This window comes from Lemur catta, chromosome 9, assembly GCF_020740605.2.
Source record: "Lemur catta isolate mLemCat1 chromosome 9, mLemCat1.pri, whole genome shotgun sequence".
Classification (NCBI taxonomy): domain Eukaryota; kingdom Metazoa; phylum Chordata; class Mammalia; order Primates; family Lemuridae; genus Lemur; species Lemur catta.
Genome location: NC_059136.1, coordinates 4,103,583 through 4,117,762, shown reverse-complemented (window position 1 = coordinate 4,117,762; position 14,180 = coordinate 4,103,583). Strand labels below are relative to the sequence as shown.

At 46.4% G+C, this 14,180-nt stretch overlaps 1 protein-coding gene across 2 annotated transcripts in view; it reads left to right on the top strand.

The window, feature by feature from the left end:
- Positions 1–9,262: 9,262 nt before the first annotated feature.
- ZNF592 (zinc finger protein 592) overlaps positions 9,263–14,180 on the top strand; it is a 54,870-nt gene continuing 49,952 nt past the window's right edge. For both annotated transcript variants that reach the window (XM_045561635.1, XM_045561633.1), the window contains exon 1: positions 9,263–9,337. The gene's annotated coding sequence lies outside the window, so the exon portion shown is untranslated. The remainder of the gene's footprint in view (positions 9,338–14,180) is intronic.

The window sequence follows — 14,180 nt, the reverse complement described above, 5'->3', positions numbered from 1 at the left end:
CCTTTAAGTCCCTGGGGCCTAACAGTTCCTGGCACATGAGACGTACCAAGTAATTATTTGTTCAATGCATGAAGTTTAGCTAGGAAGGAGAAATATAGGCTAATAGCCAATAGGGGAAGAATTTGTAATATTCCAGTTCAATTTAACTCGGACATATCTCCTACTCATCTCTTCCCGGCCAGGCATGGTGGCTCATCCCTGTAATCCCAGCACTTTGGGAGGCCAAGGCGGGAGGATCTCTTGAGGCCAGGAATTCAAGACCAGGCTGAGCAACATAGCTAGACATACCCCCAGCCCCTCCCACCCCTCCCCCCATCTCTACAAAAAATAAAAAAATTAGCCAGGCATCTTGGTGTACATCTGTAGTTCCAGCTACTCAGGAGGCTGAGGCAGGGGGATCGCTTGAGCCCAGGAGTTTGAGGTTGCTTTGTGCTATAATGACATCACTGCACTCTAGCCCAGGCAATAGAATAAGACCCTGTCTCATTTAAAAAAAAAAAAAAAGAATCACTTCCCTACCTCAGATTCCAGCTCAATGTTTAACCAAATGATAAAATGGTCCTTGTTCTGGCCCTCATCCATGGCTTGGCATAAGTTAATCTTTCCTGCCCCTGCCCCCTCTACCTGTCTTACCTGCTCTCTTGCTACCTCTGCTTTTTTTTTTTTTTTTTTAATCTCTAGAAATCTTGGTTTTCCATGTTCCCTTAAGGTCCTTGGCCCTCTGCTTAGATGGCTTTTACACTGTCAGATGATCACACACCTGTTTGATATTCTGGCTTTGCCCTTCCCGATCCACTCTCCACCTTTCTCCACTCTGTTCTTTACCTCCAGAGGCTGACCTTGAAGGACAGCACACCTGGGCTCATTTGCCCTTAGGCTTCCTGTTGGGTTCAGCCAGTGGGAGGTACTGCAGGAGATCTGAGAGAAAGAAGAGAGGTAGGGCTGTGTTCCTCTAAGCTCCCATCAGCTGTGCATCTCCTACAGCTACACAAGCATTGGTAACTGTTCTACCTCTTCGCCCCTTCAGGCCAATGGTTGATAATGGCTTCCCAGCAGATGCAAGACCCCAGGTGCTTCATTGTCTCTTGTTGGTTTCCCTCAACCCTGCCCACATCTTTGTACATTGTCCCTTCATTAACTCTCTGCAGTTACACATTTAGAGCAGTCCATCTATTTCCTCTTGATCTTGGCTGCTATAAAAGCAAAAATACACAATTGCATATTTTTAAGAAAATTAAGATATGATTCACAAAATTCATTCTTTTTTTTTAAGACAGAGTCTCACTCTGTTGCCCACGCTAGAGTGCCATGGCATCAGCCTAGCTCACAGCAACCTCAAACTCCCAGGCTCAAGCGATCCTACTGCCTCAGCCTCCTGAGTAGCTGGGACTACAGACATGCGCCACCATGCCTGGCTAATTTTTTATATATATTTTTTGGTTGTCCAGCTAATTTCTTTCTATTTTTTTTTTTAGTAAAGACGGGGGTCTCACTGTTGCTCAGGCTGGTCTCGAACTCCTGAGCTCAAACAATCCACCCACCTCGGCCTCCCAGAGAGCTAGGATTACAGGCGTGAGCCACTGCGCCCGGCCAAAATTCATCCTTTTGAAGCATACAATTCAGTGGTTCTTAGTATACACCAGCAAATGTATCTTTTTTTCATTTAATAGGTAGTCCAATGTTTTTCATGTTACTCCCTTGGCTATGTACTCAATGTTAGATTATACAATGCTGCACACCAGCAGTTACTTAATCATTCACTGGTTTCCAAATTTTCACTATAACAAATAATACCATAGTAAATATTGTGCACGTGGCCCATCCCTTTTGGGGAGGATTATTTCTCAAGGAGAAGTTTCTACGAGTGATGCTGATGAGTCAAAAGAGAGTCACATCCCCATTAACACTCTATAGAGTACTGTCAAATTGCTTTTTAAAAGGATTATACCAATGGACACAGCCACAGCTTTCTCTGAATGTACCAATTTCATCATCTCATTAACACCGGGAAGTACATGAGGTAAGTATATTTTGCAAATGTAGTAGGGAGTCTTCCCATTTGAACTTCTTTTTTAAAATTTTTAATTATTATGGGCACATAATAGCTTATCTTTCATTTGAACTTCTTTGACAGCTATACCAATCATAAGCCATTTAAAGCTGTTTTTAACTAAATGAGACTGTAGGAATTGTGATTTTGAGGGGATGCAGTAGAGAGGAGGTAAAGAGATTTGTTTTCCAACATTCCTCCTTCTTCACCCAGCTCCTTCCCTTGCTTACATATCAGTTTTCCCTCTTCAGTGAGCTATACTTCTTCAGGGCTTACCGTAGTGTCCTGACTATCAAGAAACATTTAAAAAATGGGAGTCCACTTGCTCAAGGCTTCTTGGGCATGGCTCCAGGTTAAAAAAAAAAAAAAAAGAAGAAGAAGAAATTAAAAGAGTAAAAAGTGGATAAGTGATGAAGGAAGAATGTTAAGATTTATGCACATGGAGTTGGTCATAATAGTCTATAAGCATTAACTGCTGTCCTTCTAATGGACTGTCTGGAGTCAATACTTTCCATTCCCTCCAAATAAACATGTCACTCCTGCCCATGACCTGCTGAATGCTCAGGACTAGGGAGTTACTTCGGGAATACCTACACACTCCTTCCTACCAGTTGAGTTAGGTACGTAACAAGAGTCTATTGTGTTTGGCCTTAAACCTTTTCATGGCAGCTGTATTTCAGAGTGTAATTAATTTAATTAAAATTACATTAACTGATGAAACATAAGCATGAAAAGAAAGAGCTGTTTCTATGACATGTCAGTTGAATACTTTGGAAATATTACCTAAAGACCAGTTGAAATTACTATTAAACCAGATGTGAGTGAGACAACTACAAAATGTTTTTTTAATAAGGAGCCTCTGCTTAGATTGCTTTGTAAGAAGTTTTAAGTCCTCAGTCAACATTAAAGAAACAAATTCCTTGTTCGATACTTTATTGTACTGAAAAAAATTTAGAAAGCATAGAAAATGCACCATAGATAGGATCAATGCAAGAAAAACAGCTTGCGGGCCGGGCATGGTGGCTCATGCTTATAATCCTAGCACTCTGGGAGGCTGAGGCAGGAGGATGGCTTGAGCCCAGGAGTTTGAGGTTGCCATGAGCTAAGCTGATGCCTCAGCACTCTAGTCAGGGCAACAGAGCGGAAACTCTGACCAAAAAAAAAAAAAAAAAAAAAAGACAGTTTGAGGCCAGGTGTGGCGGCTAACACCTGTAATCCCAGCACTTTGGGAAATTGAGGATTGCTTGAGGCCGGGAGTTTGAGTTCGAGACCAGCTTGGACAATATAATGACCCCCGTCTCTACAGAAAAGAAAAATCAGCTGGGTATAGTGATGCACACCTGTACTCCCAGTGATTCCTGATACTGAGGCTGGAGGAGTGCTTGCACCATGACTGAGCCACCACTGTACTCCAGCCTGGGCAACATGGAAAGAGAACTTGTCTCTAAAAAAATTAAAAAAAAAAAAAAAAGGAAGGAAAGACCGCTTCTTGAGAGCTTGGAGTTTGAGAACAATAATAAAAAAAGGTTTTGCCCTACATCTAAAGATTGGCAAGTGGGTGTTCTGTATAATTTTTACATTAAAATGAAACATTAGTGTATGCATTTGCCTTTTTTTGTTATTCACTGTTTAAATATACTTTTCTGATTAAACAACCAACTATTGAGCCAGATCCAATTTGTTTGGGCAGTGAGGGTGGGGAGTGGGTATAGGTCCTTATTCTTTAATTCTTTTGTTTCCACAGAAGGGCAAGTAGGGGAGAATTTTTTCTGATTCTTCCAGAAGGAGTGACTTACCTAATTGTTGAATTTGGACCTGCCTGCTCTAAGAGACAGAGTGCAATCTTTTCTAATTTGACATGGTTAAAATTGTTAAGCTTCTGCAAGGAGGAGGTTTGGGGGATATAATTTTAATTCAGGGAGAGAATATTAAAAAGCTTATTGACCACTAAGCCACATTTTTGAAAAATATTATTTATTTTATTTTTAATTTTTTCAGAGACGGGGTCTGCTACGTTGCCCAGGCTAGAGTGCAGTGGCTCTTCATGGGCACAATCATAGCACACTGCAGCCTCGACCTCCCAGCTTTAAGGGCTCCTTCCCACCTCAGCCTCCCAGGCAGCTAGGGCTATAGGCACTACCACACCCAGCTAAGCAACATTCTTTAGTTCAACTTTATTGGTAAAAAAGTGAATATTTTCATTTTTCCATTGGTTCCAAATTCATAAGGAAGGGATGATACTGCCCCGATAATGCCCCAACAGTGTTGGATAAGATGGCTTCTATGTATTGTCACAATCAAAACATGTTATTTTTCCTTTCATTTTAGTCCATGATTCTACTCATTTAAATAATAAGTTATCTCTGGTTTGCAGGCAGTAGTCTGCCTTGCTTGAAGTTCAATCTGTATCTCAAGCTGGACAAAGAAGAAAATATGTATAGACTCTGAGAAATATTGATATTAGGAGACATATACTGAGAAGGGAAGAGGAATCCAAACATGGCTCCTGCCAACCTTTCCATCCCCTCCCACAGCATCCTGGGAGAGTCTTATTTGTCCTGTTGATTTCTGGAACATATAAACGTGGCAAGCATAAGGTCACAGACTATATGGCTATTCACAGTGAGAACTGCAAACATAGCAGGGAATAGTTAAGCCTCTTTCCAACGTCCTTTAAGGTATATTGTGACCCAGAAGTGGGTCATAGAGTCAATATAGTAGGGCCTGATCAGCATTTAAAAAGAAATATTAATAATACTTTGAGAATATCAGCATGCATTGCATACAATAAGGGCAATATTTCATGAAACTATTATCTTAGAGGTGGGTAAGTGTAGGTATGTGTATGTTCTGGGTTGAGATATAAAATATATTCCTTATGGAGGATCACAGTCAAAAAAGTTTTCAAAGCACTGGTTCAGGTATGTATTTCTTCTTCCTTTAATTTTCAGTCTTTGGTAATTTGATTTCTCTCTCTGAAACTCTGCTGTCTAGTGAATCAAAATTGTAGTATTAATAACCAGAGAAGGCCCAATTCTCACTCTGTAGACATCTGGAATGCAAAGACTGCTGGCCCTACCTCATTTCTCTGAATCAATCAAATGTCCAAATATTAGCACTGAAGGGCTGAGACCTACAACCTCATTGAGTAAGAGGTTACATGAAGGCCAGGCGTGGTGGCTCACACCTGTCATCCTAGCACTCTGGGAGGCCAAGGCGGGAGGATCGCTTGAGGTCAGGAGTTCGAGACTAGCCTTAGCAAGAATGAGACCCTGTCTCTACCAAAAATAGAAAAAAATTGGCAAGGCATGGTGGTGCATGCCTGTAGTCCAGCTGCTCAAGAGGCTGAGGCAGGAGGATCGCTTGAGCCTAGGAGTTTGAGGATGCTGTGAGCTAGGCTGATGCTGTGGCACTATAGTCCGGGCAACAGAGCTAGACTCTGTCTCAAAAAAAAAAAAAACAAAAAACAAAAAAAAGAAAGACAAAAAAGCAAAAGCAAAGAGGTTAAATGAAGATTTACTTCAAAATTTATCACATTGTCAGGGCATGGCACTATAGCCTGGGCAACAGAGCAAAACTCTGTCTTAAGAACAAAACAAAAACAAAAACAAAGAGGTTACATAAAAATTTACTTCAAAATTTACCACCTTGTCTGGATGTGGTGGCTCATGCCTCAGAAAAAAAAAAGTATTCATAACAAAATTTATCACCTGCACAATTGAAACACCAGTGTTTCTTTCTGACCTGCAAAGTATGATGGGTTCAGCTTTGCATTCAAGGCCATTGTTGGGGTTTTTTGTTTGCTTGTTTGTTTTTTTTTTTTTGAGACAGAGTCTCACTTTGTTGCCCGGGCTAGAGTGAGTGCCATGGCGTCAGCCTAGCTCACAGCAACCTCAAACTCCTGGGCTTCAGCGATCCTACTGCCTCAGCCTCCCGGGTAGCTGGGACTACAGGCATGCGCCACCATGCCCAGCTAATTTTTTCTATATATAATTTAGTTGGCGAGATAATTTCTTTCTATTTTTAGTAGAGACAGGGTCTTGCTCTTGCTCAGGCTGGTCTCGAACTCCTGACCTTGAGCGATCCACCCGCCTCGGCCTCCCAGAGTGCTAGGACTACAGGCATGAGCCACCACGCCTGGCCTATTTTTTGAGACAAGAGTCTCACTCTGTCACCCCAGGTAGGATGCAGTGGTATCATCACAGTTCACTGCAATCTCAAAGTCCTGGGCTCCAGTGATCCTCCTGCCTCAGCCTCCCGAGTAGCTGGGACTACAGGCATGTGTGTGCCACCATGACTGGCTAACCATGACCATTTTTAGTATAGCCCTACCTTACCTTCCCAGACTGATTCCTCTTCTTTTTTCCTACACATCCTGTGCTCCAGTCAAATGAATTTTTTGGTGTTCCCTGAACTACTCCATCCATTTCCCACTCTGGGTCCTTGATTGTACTGTTCCTTCTGCCTGGGACAATCTCCTCACCTAGCCCTTCTCTGCTTGCTAAAGTCCCATGCGTACCTCAAAGATTCATTTCCAATTTCCTTTCCTGAATCCTAGTATCTTTTTGTTTTTCTTTCTTTCTCCTTCCTTCTTTCCTTCCTTCCTTCCTTCCTGCCTTCCTTCCTTCCTCAGAGTCTCTCTCTGTTGCCTGAGCTAGAGTGCCATGGCGTCAGCCTAGCTCACAGCAATCTCAAACTCCTGGGCTCAAGTGATCCTCCTGCCTCAGCGCACATGCCACCACATCTGGGTAAATTTTCCTGTTTTTAGTTGCCCAGCTAATTTTTTTTTCTTTCTATTTTTAGTAGAGATGGAGTCTCGCTCTTGCTCAGGCTGGTCTCAAACTCCTGAGCTCAAGCAATCCTCCTGCCTCGGCCTCCCAGAGTGCTAGGATGACAGGCATGAACCATCTCGCCGGGCCCCTAATATCTTTTTCTTTTAAATTCCATGGATATCTTTTTAAAAATACTTTCCTTAAAAATATTTTAAGCCTAGGCGGGGTTAAATCCCAGCACTCTGGGAGGTCTAGGTGGGAGGATCGTTTGAGGTCAGGAGTTTGAGACCAGCCTGTACAAAAGTGAGACAGCGTCTCTACCAAAAATAGAAAAATTAGCTGGGCGTGGTGGCATGTGCCTGTTGTCTCAGTGACTTGGGAGGCTGGGACAGGAGGATCACTTGAGCCCAGGAGTTTGAGGTTTGTGTTGAGCTGTGATGATGCCACTGCACTCTACCTGGGCTCAGAGAGTGAGACTCAAACCCGCCCCCCAAACAAAAAACATTTAAAAATCTACTTAAAAATACTATTTTCCCTGCTTCCAAGAGAAATACAAATGAACTGCAAAAATAAGAAGATACAGAAGTCACAGAAGAAAATAAAAGCCCCATTTTAAAATCTATGCATATACATATTTTTGTGTATTTATATATTACAACTTATATCATTTTATAATGTGCTTTTTAATTAAAAATATAACCCATATCATTACACATTTTTGTTCACCATGATTTTTAATGGCTACAAATGAACTCTAATTTATTTAACAATCATGTAACATTAGCCATTTTGCTTATTTACATGTAGGGTGCAGTATTTTGGGGGAGTATAAATGGGGTGCTAACCAGGAATGATGACAAATTTCCTGAAAGAGAATATTTTTTGAAAGAAGAAATTGGGGCCAGATTTAATTAGAAGAAAGTTCCCCATGAATCTCTGGAGATATTATCAGGTATACCAGGTTTCCCATATTAAGTGGTATAGGGGTTTGAGCCAATTGTACTTAAATTTTAACGGACAGTGACCCCAGCTGACCTACAAATGACCTTGAGGGTGAACCAGCAGCTGATCCATGGAAACGTGTGCCTTCCTACCTCAAAATATTTCTATATGCACCCTTTAAATCTTGCAGGAAGAGGTGCACCTCTTCTCTTATTTCTCTCCCCTCTTCCCATCTCCTTTTCCTTTTCTGGGATCTTGCATCATCAATTATCCTATCTCTTATCTCTCACTCTCTCCTCTCCCTCTAGTGGGAAAAATAAAAAAAATATATCACCTCTCTTTTACTATCCCTTGAGCTACAGGCCTACTTTTCTCTTCCTTTCAGTGCCAAACTTCTGGAAAGAATCCTCACCCTTTACTGCCTTCATTGCTTCATCACTAACATACTCCTTGCCCAAGCTGTCAACTCAGCTCAGTGCCCGGTGCACAGCAGGCCTGGGCTGAATGTTCCAGCCCTCTTGCAAACTGGCATCTTTTTCCTGGTTCTTCAGAAGGCGTTTCTCCATGGCTAGCAGTGGGTACTCGCCACCAGTCGGCAGAGCCGCATCGCCGTGCTCCCACACCCTGATGTTGCAGGCCCCTGATGCTACAGACCCCGTTTCCAGGTACACTGGGTCCTTGGAAGGTCCTGCCCGCCCTCTGCCCGCCTTTCCGAGTCCTTACCCTGCCAGTCATGGCTTCCCCAGTGACCCCGAGAGATCTGCGCGGCACCCGTCGCCAGTCCTTCAACTCTGTTTGCCGCGCGTCCCTCGGTTACCCCGAGGCAACACGTCACGTCAGAGTGCCCCACTCCTCCGGGCCTGCGTGAATATCCTTATGTCCAGCCATGGCCAAGCATTTAGGGCGCATCTGAGCGCGAGGCTCACACCGCCCCTGCTTCCTCGCACTTAGCCGTCAACCAGGCCCCACTACGCGCCAGATCTAAGCGCAGAGGGCGCAGTCCCGGTCCCGAGGCGCTCGCCGCTGGGGCAAGACAGCCGGTAGGCAGATCCCGTCCCCCTAGCGGGCGGCCTCGGCCCCTGCTGAAGGCCCCTGCCCGGAGGCGCCTCAGAGGGCAAGAGGCCCAGGTCGCGAGCAGCGGCCGTCGGCGCAACCGCGCGGGGTGCCTGGCGGCACCGGCGGCGGCGGGGCCCGGGCGGCGGGGGTCCAGCACTGCGCGGCGCCCGCCCCGCCCAGCCCCACCCGTCGCCGCTGCCGTCGCCGTCGCCGTCGCCGCCGGGCCTGCGCCGCGCAGCCCGCCTCGGGCGGGAGGCGGGAGGCCAGGCCCAGGCCCGGGCAGCCCCTCAGCGGTACCGCCCTGGGCCGGTGCCCAGGTCCGAGTCGCCTTCCGCCTCCTCCCCACCCCCCGCCAGCGGCCCCAGCCAGGTCCCGCCGCCAGTCCGGCTCCCGCCCCCGCTCCGCCCCCGGAGCCGCAGCCCCGCCCGCCACCGCCGTCGCCATGTTGTGGCTCCCGCAGCCGGCGCTGGGGACGCGCGCGGACGAGCCTGGGGCCTGCAGCCGCCACCGCCGCCAGGTAAGCGCCCCCCGCGGGCCGGGCCGGGCGGGGCCTGCGGGCCGGGGCCGCTGCCGGGGCAGCCCAGCCCGGGCCCGGGATGAGCGGACCAGGACCGAGCCCGAGCCCGCGCCCGCGCCCGCGCTCGCGCCGCGGCCGGGCCCTGCAGCCTGGCGGACCCTGTCCGCCGCCAGAGGCGGCAGCCACTTCCCCCGACCGCCGCCTGGCGGGCCCCGGCCGCCACCCCACCCCGCCCCCGTCGCCCGGCCGCCGGCCCCTTCCGCCGCCGCGACCCGCCGCTCCCTGGCCCGCCTGGCACGCCGCTGTCCTCCCTGCGCGGGGCGGGACGGGCGGCCGCCCTCGCCGACAGCCGGCGGCCCCCCGCCCGGGCACGGATAACGGTGCCACTTTTCCCTGCTGGGACGGCCTGTCAGCCCGACTGTCCCCGCCGCCCGAAGTGCTGGCGCCGTCATGGGGCAGACACTTCGGGGAACGACCTTCTTTGGTGCCCCTGAGTCCCCACCCCCCACGCCCAAGTTCTGACCCTGGGGAAGGTTTCTCCTGGATCTTACAGGTATTCCTGCTCCAGAGTTGGGGTCCTCAAGGGGTGACCAGGCCTGTTGATCAGGGTGGAAATTGTCTCCCTGCAGGGGCTCTTCCTGTTAACCAGGGGGTAAAAGGCTCGGTGTGACCTGAGGGAGGACCGGGGAGCGTCTGCTGGACAGATGGCCTCCTGGCCTTGGATCAGCGTTTGTGAGGGGGAGGGGTCCATTTGACCTTAGGTATGCCTGCTCCTGGGAAACGCAGGATTATTTATCGGAGCTGTTTAGGGATTTTTTAACCATTTTTTCAGTAGGCTAGAGATGGCATTAAAAGTCCTGGATTGGGATAAATCTACAGGCCCACCCAGGAAGGCATGTTTGGCATCCAAGACTAGCACAGAATAGGACTGGCAGTAGGAGAAGGGGACTCGTGGGATAAGATAATATTTGGCCTAGGGTTTGCTCGTTTGTGTTCAGCCATGTAGGGCCTGTAGTGTGCTTCTGTCCCGTATACAGTGTGACTGAGCACAGAGGACGTGGACAGATGCCTGATCTGGTAGGTGCTTGGTGGGATTTCAGGGGTCTGTTTCCTCAACCTCACAGGCACATTACACAGTGAAAGAGGAGGAAGCATGGTGGTGTGCATCTATTTTGACTATTTTCCAAGCTTTCCACTGGTTCTGGCTTTCATTTGTTCGGTAAATTTTTATTGAGCACTTATTATGTGCTGGGCACAGAGCTAGGTGTTGTGGATACGGTGGTAAACCAGAAACACATCGTATTTTAGTTGGTGGAGCTCTTAGCCTATTGGGAAAGTCTAATAATAAATAATCATGAACATTTATTCAACAACAAATATTTGTCAACAAATATGTGTCAGGCATTGTTCTAGATGCAGCGAGCGCAAATGGCTGCCCTTGTTGGGGGGAGAAGACAATACATAAATAATAAAAATATAGGCTGTTAAAAAGTGCTAAGTGCTAAGGAGCAAAAACAGGGAAGGAGAATCTTAGGTATCGGGTGGGGGTTGAGTTTACATTAGGGTGGCCTGGGAAGTTGTGCTAAGAAGGTATCTTTCGAATAAAACTTTAAAGGAAGTGGTAAACTAATAATTTCAAAATGGTAGTGAATATAAGGAAAGAAAGATGAAGAGAGGGGTAAGAAATTAATTTGAGTTGGGAGCTCAGGGAAGGCTTCCCTGAGGAAGTGATGTTTAGGTCAGAGACCCGAAGGAGGGTTAAGAGTTAACCATGTGTGGAGCAGACTCTAGCAAGTTGGAGGAAGTGAAAGAGGCCTATGGGGCTGTAGGGGGAAAGGGAGAGGGGAGATTAGTCTGTGGAGATGTGGGGCAAGTCACCAGGGCCTTGGGGGCAGAATGCCTGCCCTCCTTAGTTTGGATTGTATCTCCAGTGTAATTAGGAACCTTTGAAAGGTTTAAGGGAATGACATGATGACATTTACGTTTTAAAAGGTCTCTGGCCCCTGTGCAGGGAATGGGCTTTGAGATAAGCAGTTAAGGCAAGGCTTTCTCTGTTGAGGGCCTAACTACCTGATCTGTTTGGAAAAGCCTCAAGCAGTCTGGGGGAGATCCTTAGCCTCTGTGAGTCTGCATCACTCAACTTTTAGGAAGACAGAGGAAAATGAATTAGCACTTATGGAATACCTGCCAGGTGGGAGAACCAATTTTAAAGACTTTTGCATACATTCTTATATTTAACTTAATCCTCAATACACCCTAAAAGGAAGAGGTTATCATACCCATTTTACAAGGAAACAAGCCCAGAAGGGGTAGATGACTTATCCAAAGCCACATTTGTGACATAGCCTGGATTCAAGCCCAGGTCCGCCTGATTCCAGAGCCCACTGGCTCTGGAGCCAGACTACTAAAGTTTGTGTTTTACTTCTGCCACTTGCTAACCAAATGATCTTGAATTACTTAACCTCTCTTGGGCCTCAGTTTCCTCATCTTATTTAAGATAAAGTACCTACCTCATAGAGCTGTTGTGCAGATCAAATTAAGCCATGTAAATAGTTTAGCACTTAGTTAAATGTTAGTTGCTATTATTTAAATGTTTGAAATATCCATGTTGCCTCTTGGCCATATTGTGGTCATTTTGTATGAAATTTTATTTATGTATGAATGCATGCAGGCAGGCGGAGTCTTGCTTTGTCACCCTGGCTAGAGTGCAGTAGTGTCTTCATAGCTTGCTGCAACCTCAAACTCCTGGGCTCAAACAATCCTCCTGCCTCAGCTTCCCAAGTAGCTGGAACTACAGGTGTGTGCCATAGCACCTCGATAATTTTTTCTATTTTTAGTAGAGATGGGGTCTCACTTTTGTTCAAGCTGGTCTCAAACTCCTGGCCTCAAGTGATCCTCCCAGAGCGCTAGAATTACAGGCATGAGCCACCATGCCCGGCCAAAATTTATATTTAATTCTTGAATTTTGTGTGACTCTCTTTTTTTGTCCCTCCTATTATTTTTAGCTTTTTTTTTTTTTTTTTTTTGAGGTAGTGTCTCACTCTGTTGCCTAGGCTAGAGTACATAGCCATCATCATAGTTCATTACAGCCTCAAACTCCTGGACTCAAGCCATCCTCTTGCCTCAGCCTCCCAAGGAGCTGGAACTACAGGTGTGCTTTGTCACGCCTGGCTAATTTTTCTATTTTCAGTAGAGACAGGGTCTTGGTTTTGCTCAGGCTGGTCTCAAACTCCTGACCTCAAGCAATCCTCCTACCTCAGCCTCCCAAAGTGCTAGGGTTACAGGCATGAGCCACCATACCTCCTATTTTCTCTTAAAAACTTAATGCCATGTTCCATATAATCAGTTGTTCAACACGGATCTCCCGTATCACACTTAACATTGTGCAAGAACCTGCAGGATATATAGTGAGTTCCTTCCCTCCAGGAGCTCAGAGTATCCTGGGGAGGTCAGATATTTTAAAGAATGAGCTATAGTGTGCTTAAATGCTCTGACTCAGTTGTGGTTATAGAGCTGTTGGAGCAGTAAGAACTAAATGCCTGGATATGTAGGGAAGGCTTCAGGGAGGAGGCGACTTTTGAACCAGGCTTTAGAGGAAGAATAGGAGTTTTATAGGCAAATAAGATTAGGCAAAGGACAGTAGAGAGAGTCATAAATGTGAAAGCAAGGAGCCATAAGAGGCCCCACTGTCTGGGGATGAGGCTGGAAAGCTGAATTGGGGCTATGAAAGGCGGACCAAGAAGTTTGGATTTTATTCTGTAAGCCATGGGAGAGCTACCAGAGAGTATTAGATACATCAAGTAAGTACCTCCCATGATGGGTATTAGACAGTGGAGATAGATGTCATCCTGGGCAGCTTTTTTGGGGGGTTGTGGCACGGGGATCGTTGTGCTTTGGAATCTGTTTCTCAGCTTTGTAGACTGGAAATTCAGTTTTGTAGAGCACTCAGAGCTGGTTGGGTCCAGAGACTGACTCACTAACCGAACTTGGAAGAGACTGATGAATAAACTTAGCGTATTAACTGACCATGAGAAATGAAACTGCACAATGACAGATGTTTCTGTCTTCTGGCCATTGCTCCCCCATTTCTGGCCAGGACTGGGACATACTAACAAACAGTTGCTGCTCAATTCCTGTTTGTTTCTCTCAGGTTCCTTGAAAATGAACCCTTTCTGTTAACATAATCTTTCCTCAAGCACTATTCAGTGTAGTCAACAATGATTAGTAATTTATAGAATGGATGATTGTGTATCATTTGGGTAGGGTCCTGTGTTTTCGAAACTCAAGGAATAAGAAGAATAACTTAGAAATGAAATATCAGAAAAAAGGGTTCGGTAGAATTAGGTTAGTGGAGAAGGTATGCAGATTCTAAGTGGTGTGGGTAATTTTGTGGCTAAGCAGTGGTTGTGGGCAGATGCATTGGAAGTTGTTCTGGGTGGGAACAGAGGTCTGTGAACTCTTGGAGGGTATAGGGAGTTTTTGATTGCACTTGAATGAGAGACTGGTTTAGAATCTTTGTCTTCCTACACATTGGAGACAGAAAAGAAATTAAGAATTCCTAGCCGGGCGCGGCCGATCATGCCTGTAATCCTAGCACTGTGGGAGGCTGAGGCGGGTGGATCCTTTGAGGTCAGGAGTTTGAAACCAGCCTGAGCAAGAGCGAGACCCCGTCTCTACTAAAAATAGAAAGAAAATTAGCTAGACAACTAAAAAGTATATAGAAAAAATTAACCGGGCATGGTGGCGCATGCCTGTAGTTCCAGCTACTTGGGAGGCTGAGGCAGTAGAATTGCTTGAGCCCAGAAGTTTGAGGTTGCTGTGAGCTAAGCTGATGCCACGGCAC